The sequence below is a fragment of the Elephantulus edwardii genome, unplaced genomic scaffold (assembly GCF_000299155.1).
Source record: "Elephantulus edwardii isolate Elephantulus edwardi_28Jun2011 unplaced genomic scaffold, EleEdw1.0 scaffold00004, whole genome shotgun sequence".
NCBI classification, from domain to species: Eukaryota; Metazoa; Chordata; class Mammalia; order Macroscelidea; family Macroscelididae; genus Elephantulus; species Elephantulus edwardii.
The window spans coordinates 31,307,466-31,314,946 of record NW_006399754.1 but is presented as its reverse complement, the minus strand read 5'-3'; positions in this window follow the sequence as shown (position 1 = coordinate 31,314,946).

The window sequence follows — 7,481 nt, the reverse complement described above, 5'->3', positions numbered from 1 at the left end:
ATTGGAGGTAGACTCATCAACAATCTGTGTTATGCAGATGACACAACCACACTTGCTGAAACTGAGGAGGATTGAAGCACTTGCTTCAGAGGTCAAGGACTGCAGACTTCAATATGGATTGAAGCTCAATATCAAGAAAACAAAGATTCTCACCAGTGGGCCAAATGGTAGCATCATGATAACTAGTGAAGAGATTGAGAGTGTTAACTGATTTAGTTTGTTTGGCTCTACAGTCAACTTTCTTGGTACCAGCAGCCAGGAAATAAAAAGATGAATTGTATTGGGAAAGTCTGCTGTCAGAGACCTCTCCAAGGTACTAAAAGAGCAACACTGTCAGTCTGGAGACTAAGGTGCATTTGATATAGGCCACAGTCTTTGCAATTACTTGCTATTCATTGAAAAGCTGGACAATGACTAGGGATAATAGAAGAATAATGGATGCCTTTGAGCTGTGGTGCTGGAGAATAGTATTGAATATACAATTATCTGTTAGGAGAACAAACAAGTTCATCCTAGAGAGGATAAGACCAGGCAATCCTTGGAGGCAAGGATTCTGAAGCTTCGTCTGACATACCTTGGACATGTTGCAAGGCAGAGCCAGTCCTTGGAAAGGGAAGTCATGCTTGGGAGAGTGGAGAGATGACACAAGAGAGGAAGACCCTTGAGGAGATGGATTGTTTCAGTGACTAGTGTAATGAGAGTAGGTGTCTCAGAGATAATAAGATTGGCACAGGATAGAGCAGGGTTTAGGGCTGTTGTACATAGGATCACTATATAAGTCACAGGTGACTTGACACCCCATAGCAACACCATTCTTTCTCATTTGGACATGCTATAAATTGTCCTTATCTTAAACCTGAACATACAAGTCATGCAGTACCTCTTGAGAACTATTTCAAAAAGTACTATCAAATAACCTATCTTGTAGTGTTGAAACAATTTCTTCCTTAAAAATAATAAAAGAGTTTCTATTCCTTTCCTTTCCTTTATGGAATCTCCCAACTGCCTTTTTACGACTTATTTTGAGTAAAGCTGTACTTGAAATTCTTGTCAAACTCTCTTCAGATTCCAATTCTTGTGGAACTTCAAAAACGTCATTGTGACCTTTAAGTGAAGACAGTAGGAACATCCATGCCTTCTACTTCAGTGTACCTTAGTGGCTGCCAATTGGCATTTATGTCAGTGCATAAAAACAGGAAGACTTAGACATAATTTGTTGAGCTTCAACCGGGCAGGGAGAACAGACTCTTTTTCTCCTTCCACTTATTCACCTACAAGATGTGACAAGTGATTTCAGACATGGATCATTATGCCTAAAAGAGAACATTCAGATGGCCTTTAATAGTTAATATGCAAACAAGTGAAACAAACTGTTATTGTAGAATGAGTATAAGGATCCAGGAGGGGTGGGAGGGGCTGGAAGCAGAGGGATGTGTATGTGCGTGGGGAAGAGGAGATTAATCATTGGGTTGTACAATTTGATGGGGGGGCAGTGAGGGAAATTGAAAGAATTTGTTTGAATTTATATTAGAATTTTGTAAATAAACTAGTAAAAAAATTAAAAAAAGGAAAAAAGTTATCTTAGAAAAAACAAAGAGTTAATTTCATAAAGTTAAATTTGAGCCTCCAGGGCTATGTGCCAAAATCAGAACCTGATCTGTGTAAATATGCACACTGTGTTTCTATAAAATACGCTTAGTTATCTAGTTCTGTTCTAACAGATGCACAAAAGCACCCAGTCCGCAACATGTGTACTTTTTTGAAATGCCTGAAACATATAATACCCAAAACTTTAATCTTCATTTTGGTTCAACCAACCACTAATTTTTCACTTTTTTTCTAAATTTCATTGCTGCCAAAAATCACTCTTCCGTTTTTAAAATCTGCTGTTAATTCTTTTAATTTGTTCCTGAGTGTTAAACTCTGTCCACTTTTCCTGCCCTAGTTATCTGTCCAGTGAATAATTTAATACACTGTCAAAAGAACACAGTGCATAACTTGGAGAAGTGCAGCCAGACTACTCTTTCGCAACCAAGATGGGGACACTTTGCCTCCTGTCCTTGAAGTTTTATTCTGTTGCATGTGAGGTTGTTACATGTGGGAGTCAGAAGAAAACTTGGCAGCACAGAAGAAGACCAGCAAGCATTACCATGCCCATGCCTCCACCACGCAGGTTTCCCAAACCCATACCTGAGTCAGTGCCAAGTCCGTCCTTTCATGCAATTACGTAAGCGCAGCTTCCAGTGCACACACACTCTCCCCTACTACCTGACATCATTACAAAATCATTGTTTTCTAACTCCGTTGATGTCTTCAATCTCCTTCTGTATTACCTTTATCTGTACTTTCAATTTCTATTCACAAAAGACCAGATCATTAGGAACGTTATACTAGAGAAGAATAGTTTTCTGTCAAGCCTCCAAATTTTGGCTAAAATACAGCTACACCATCCACAGCCTCTTTTTCTTTAAGGACTAAGTCCTCCTCCTCTATTCTTACCCATTTCTACTCCAAGATGCTGGCCAGACAACATATACCATGTAGGTTCCTTCACTCCTTCTTCATGTTAGCTAGCTTTTTTTGGTACAATAAATATTTTTATTTTTACAAATATTTTAAAAACTTCAAGTTTTCTTTAACCCAATTTAGCCTCTGTTATGTTATATACCATCGAGGCAGAACCGACTCTTGCTAGACCATCCAGCACATTTTCTGAAGCAGTAAATTGCATGGGAAGAGACTGACCATGTTTGTTCTGTTGTTATTGTTGTTGTCATGTACCATCAATTCGACTATGACTCACAGCTACCCTATGAGCAATAACTCTGAATCCTGTCCTCTTCTGAGCCAACACCACCATCTCTGACAAACCTGCCTCTTTGCCACAGTTAATCTATTTCATTCAGAGTCATCGTCTTCTGTTCCGACCCTCTACCCTTCTAAGCATGATGTCCTTCTCTAAGGACTGGTCCGTTCTGACAACATGTCCAAAGTAGGTGAGACAGGAATGCCTTGGCACCAAGGAACAATCTGATTTCACTCTCTAAATAGACCTGTTTGTTCTCTTCACAATCCATGTTCCATATTCTTCTCCAGGACTATAACTCAAAACCATCAATTCTTCTACCATCCTCAGTCATTGTCAAGCTCTCCAATGCATATCAAGCAACTGAGAAGACCATTGACTGGGTAACATACCTCTTGGTCTCTAGACTGACATCTTTGCTTTTCAGCACTCTAGAGTGGTCTCCAATGGCAACTCATCTTACAAGTTTCTCCTGCTAGGAGATATTCATTTGGTTAGAAATTTGCTCCACGTAAATGGCCAATTTGGTGTAGAATTAGATGGGAAGATGCCCATGGAAAATCAATTAGCACTTCCCGAGGTCCTGGCGGTTCAGTAGTTAAGTGCTTAGAAGCTAATTAAAAGTTTGGTAGTTCAAAGCCACCAGCCTCCTTGGGAGAAAGATGGGACTGTCAGCTCCTGTCAAGATTTAGGTCCTTGGGTTCCACAGCTTGACTCTGGCTCTACTCTCACTACTACGGTTCTACTCTGCAGGTCACCACTGTTCTACTCTGTGGGTCACTACTGTTCTGCTCTGTTGGTCAGTACTGTTCTACTCTGTCCTACAAGATCACTATGACTGAGATTTAAGTCAATGGCAAGCAAAAATTACAACAAATGTTTCTTATGTGCAAATTCCATTCTGAACCCAAACATAATGGTCATGCTCTCTATTTTACCTGGATAACTACAAACTCAGACTTGAGGACTCCTGATGGGACAGTCTGATTCAAAATGGCTAATGGCAGTCTCCTCTTACTAATCTTACTAATGCCGAGAATGTCCATGTTCACGTGTTCCATTTCACTTTCTTACTAATTCTAGCTCTACTATATCCATGTTCCAATTATTAAAGGATATCTGAGGCTGTTTCTCCTCATTTTTATTGACTTGCAATCTGGGTGGGATATACCTCTAATGCTACAGCTACCCTATACTTCTTTTGTTCATTGGGCTTTTAGAAGCCTGTTATTTCAGAAGTGGAAGCTATTTCGGAAGAATTGATGGATTTGAGCCGTAGTGTTAGGGAAGAATACTGAGCATCCCATCGACAGTCAAAAGAACAAATAGATACGTCTTGGGGGCAAACGCAGCCAGAATGCTCCTTGGGGCAAGGAGGACGAAGCTTCATGTTTTAGATATACTTTGAGCGTGATGTGAGGACGAGCTAATCTGTGAGAAGGATATCATGCTTGGAAAGGGAGAGGGTAAGAGAAGGAGGGAAGCCCTCAACAAGATGGGTTGACAGCAGTGATGGCTGCAATGGGCTCAAGAGTGTCAGTGATGATGTCGATGGCACAGAGTTTAGACGGGTTGCTCACAGGATTGCTGAATCATTTCACCGTTAGCTGTGTCCAGTACCCTCATGTCCAATGACTGCAAAGAAATCTTACTCACACGAAGAACCAGTTCTCTTTGCTGCACTCTGCGCGCACCTATCAATCTGACTCCCTTCTACTCAAAACTCCTTTAAATGAATTTGTCGCTCTGCTTGATGGATGGACATCGAAATTGCCTTTTAACTCTCATTCAGGACATTCAAGACAAAATTTACAACTCAGGAATTGTAGAGTGACTCAGAGTAGCTCCCCATGGTTGTTGAGACACAACTGATGAGTTTACCCTCCAACCGCATTACCCCAAATTACTTTCCTGTGCAATAAATCATTTTAGTCTTATTTAAAACCTATTACTTTAGTGTTATTTGTACCTTGTTTGTTCGTAGCTGAATTCATTTCTAACAAGTGCACCAGATTGTAGGTGGCCTTGAAAGACAGAACAATCTGTCAGCTCTGTGTCACATTTTCCTGTGGTAACAACTAGACGGAGCAAAGTGTCATCGATATTAAGCACACTGTCTTGATACTCTCTCTGAGGATGGTTTTTAACAATGAATGCTATTCAACTTTTAATATCAAATTAATAAAATTCCATTTCCAAAGCATAGTGTTCTAGGCTCTGTACAGTTTGGTGACTGTCTACCTTCATCTCTTAATATTCCTATTCTGGGCTGTTTTTATATCGCATGAACAAACTTTTACGATTTCCCTCTGTACTATGTTCTTGCTAGTCTCTCTTTCTTGGTTGACATCTGGATTTTCCCCTGAAACATCTCTATCAAGCCTTTCATTCCCAAAGCACAGTTATTATCAGAGCAAAATTATCAGAAGTAAGTGTCCTGTGAATATCAATCTTTGCCATTCCTTCTTCTAAGAGATCTTGCATCTCCTCCTTGTTACGGGTTCACTTCTCATGCGGACTGCCCTGATGATATCTACCACCACAGCATCATAAAATGAAACTTTTGCTGAAAGGTCTAGGACTCAGTAATATTCTCAGTAAATCTTTCAATTACTTAGACATTTGCAGAACGCTACATTAAAAGGAGGCAATTCTAGAACCTCAGCTTGTGTGAATCACAAGATGCAAAGGCGTCTGTACTCTCACAAGGATGACCTGTCTTTCCACACAGGTGATCCAGCAACCCCCTTTGACAGGACGAGCTCTGCACAGTGAGCCACAAGGCTCCCCTGTTGTATTTATCACATTACCCCCACACCTAGGGCATTGCCCTGTGCTGAGTAAATGCTTGTCAACAGTGGTGTCTGTAAGCACTTGGGAGCAGCAGGGACTCTTGCGGGTCGAGAGGTCAATTGAACAAAACACATGGACAGCATTCAGAGTTAGCTGCACCATCCCTGCATCTTGGCACAGTCTCCCCAGCTATCATTAGAGAATTTGGTTGGCATTACAAAACAGAACAAGAATGTGCTTATAAATGAATCTGTTTTCTTACCTCTTGAGCATAAAACTCCACCTAGAGCAACAGTACAAACCTGTAAAATTATCTAAAGAATTCTATTGGCTGATCATGTAAGTAATTTACAAAATAAGGTCTATATTTTTCTTTTTTTCCTTTGGGATCTCAAATAGACTAGGTTTCTCAGCTTAGTCATGAAACACATTCTGAGTGTATAAAGAGATATTTAACTTGACACGTTAAAAGACAAATTATTTCGATATTTTTGCTCTTACAGGCTTTCAACACATTTGAAATTCCTTAATAATGTAATTCTCTAAAATTCACATTAGAAAGAAAAACTGGTTTACTCTAGATCACGCCCCAAATTTTGGGAATAGTGTAAGCAAATTTTTAAATTAAATTTTCCAAAGTGCACATAAATGATTGCTACAGAATGTTTTTAGTAAAATAAAGTTTTAAAGTAACAAAATGATAGCTGTTAAAGAAAAATATCTTGTTCTGCTCCAGTGGAATAAATTCCATTTTTAACTCATTCTTAAAAACCTGCCCTATGTTATTGCTCAGTCTTAAGTAACTGTTCTGCTCTGGGAGACATAGCTGTCATTGGAGCACGCACTGCCCTTCTGAGGCATGATGCTCCTTTAAACCTCAAGGGGCCATGTGAGTCACTCCAGACTGTTCCTCTCACACCACTTGACTTTCCGAAAGTCACTGTGTGACTTTTCTTGTTTCTTTTTGTCCCTCGTCTTACGTGCACACCTTTGCCAGATTCACCTGCACACGCTGAATCACATATGCACCAGAGGGTTCATTTTCTTTCCCAACATCCCTTGAAATTTTCACTGGAATGCAAATAATTAGTCAAGCTAAGGGTGGAGGGACAGAGCAGGAGAGGAAGACCCTTAATGAGATAGACTGACTCAGTGACTGGGGTAGTGGGAGTAGGCGTGTCAGAGACAAAAAGATTGGCACAGGACAGAGCAGGGTTTAGGGCTGTTGTACATAGGGTCGCTATGAGTCGCAGGTGACTCGATGGCACATAACAACAACATTTAAAACCTACTACTTTAGTAATAAGGGTTCCCATTAGCATTGCAGATTTCCTGACTGATGTCTTAGAGCGATACATTTTAATCCAGGACATATTTTTAAGAGTACGATAAGAAGTAATTCAAATCAGCATCCTTGGGAAGAAAACATACATTTTTCTGGGTGAGTGAACTCAATAAAACATAACTTCTAAAGAAGTTTTAAATTGTCATTTATTTAGAAAAAAAACCATAATATTAAAATATTCAGAGTATAATATTGCTGCTGCTGTTGTTGCTATTGTTGTTGTGTGCCATCAAGTCAGAAGTCAGACTCCTCACTGACCCTCCAGCAGGTTTTCAGAGGCAGTAAATCACATGGGAGGAGATTGCCCATCACGCTCCCATGATGCAGCTGGTGGATTCGAACCACATGCCTTTGGGATAATAGTGTAATTTCCCACCATGAGGCCACCAGAGCTCCCTGTATAATATTAGGGTGTTGAATTATTTTGTCACCGAGTTCTGCAAACAGCTAAGTGCATGGTTACTAACTGAGAGAGAGAGAGAGAGAGACCTTTGAACCCCCAAGGGAAGCCTTAAAGAATCCGACAGTGTCTGGCTC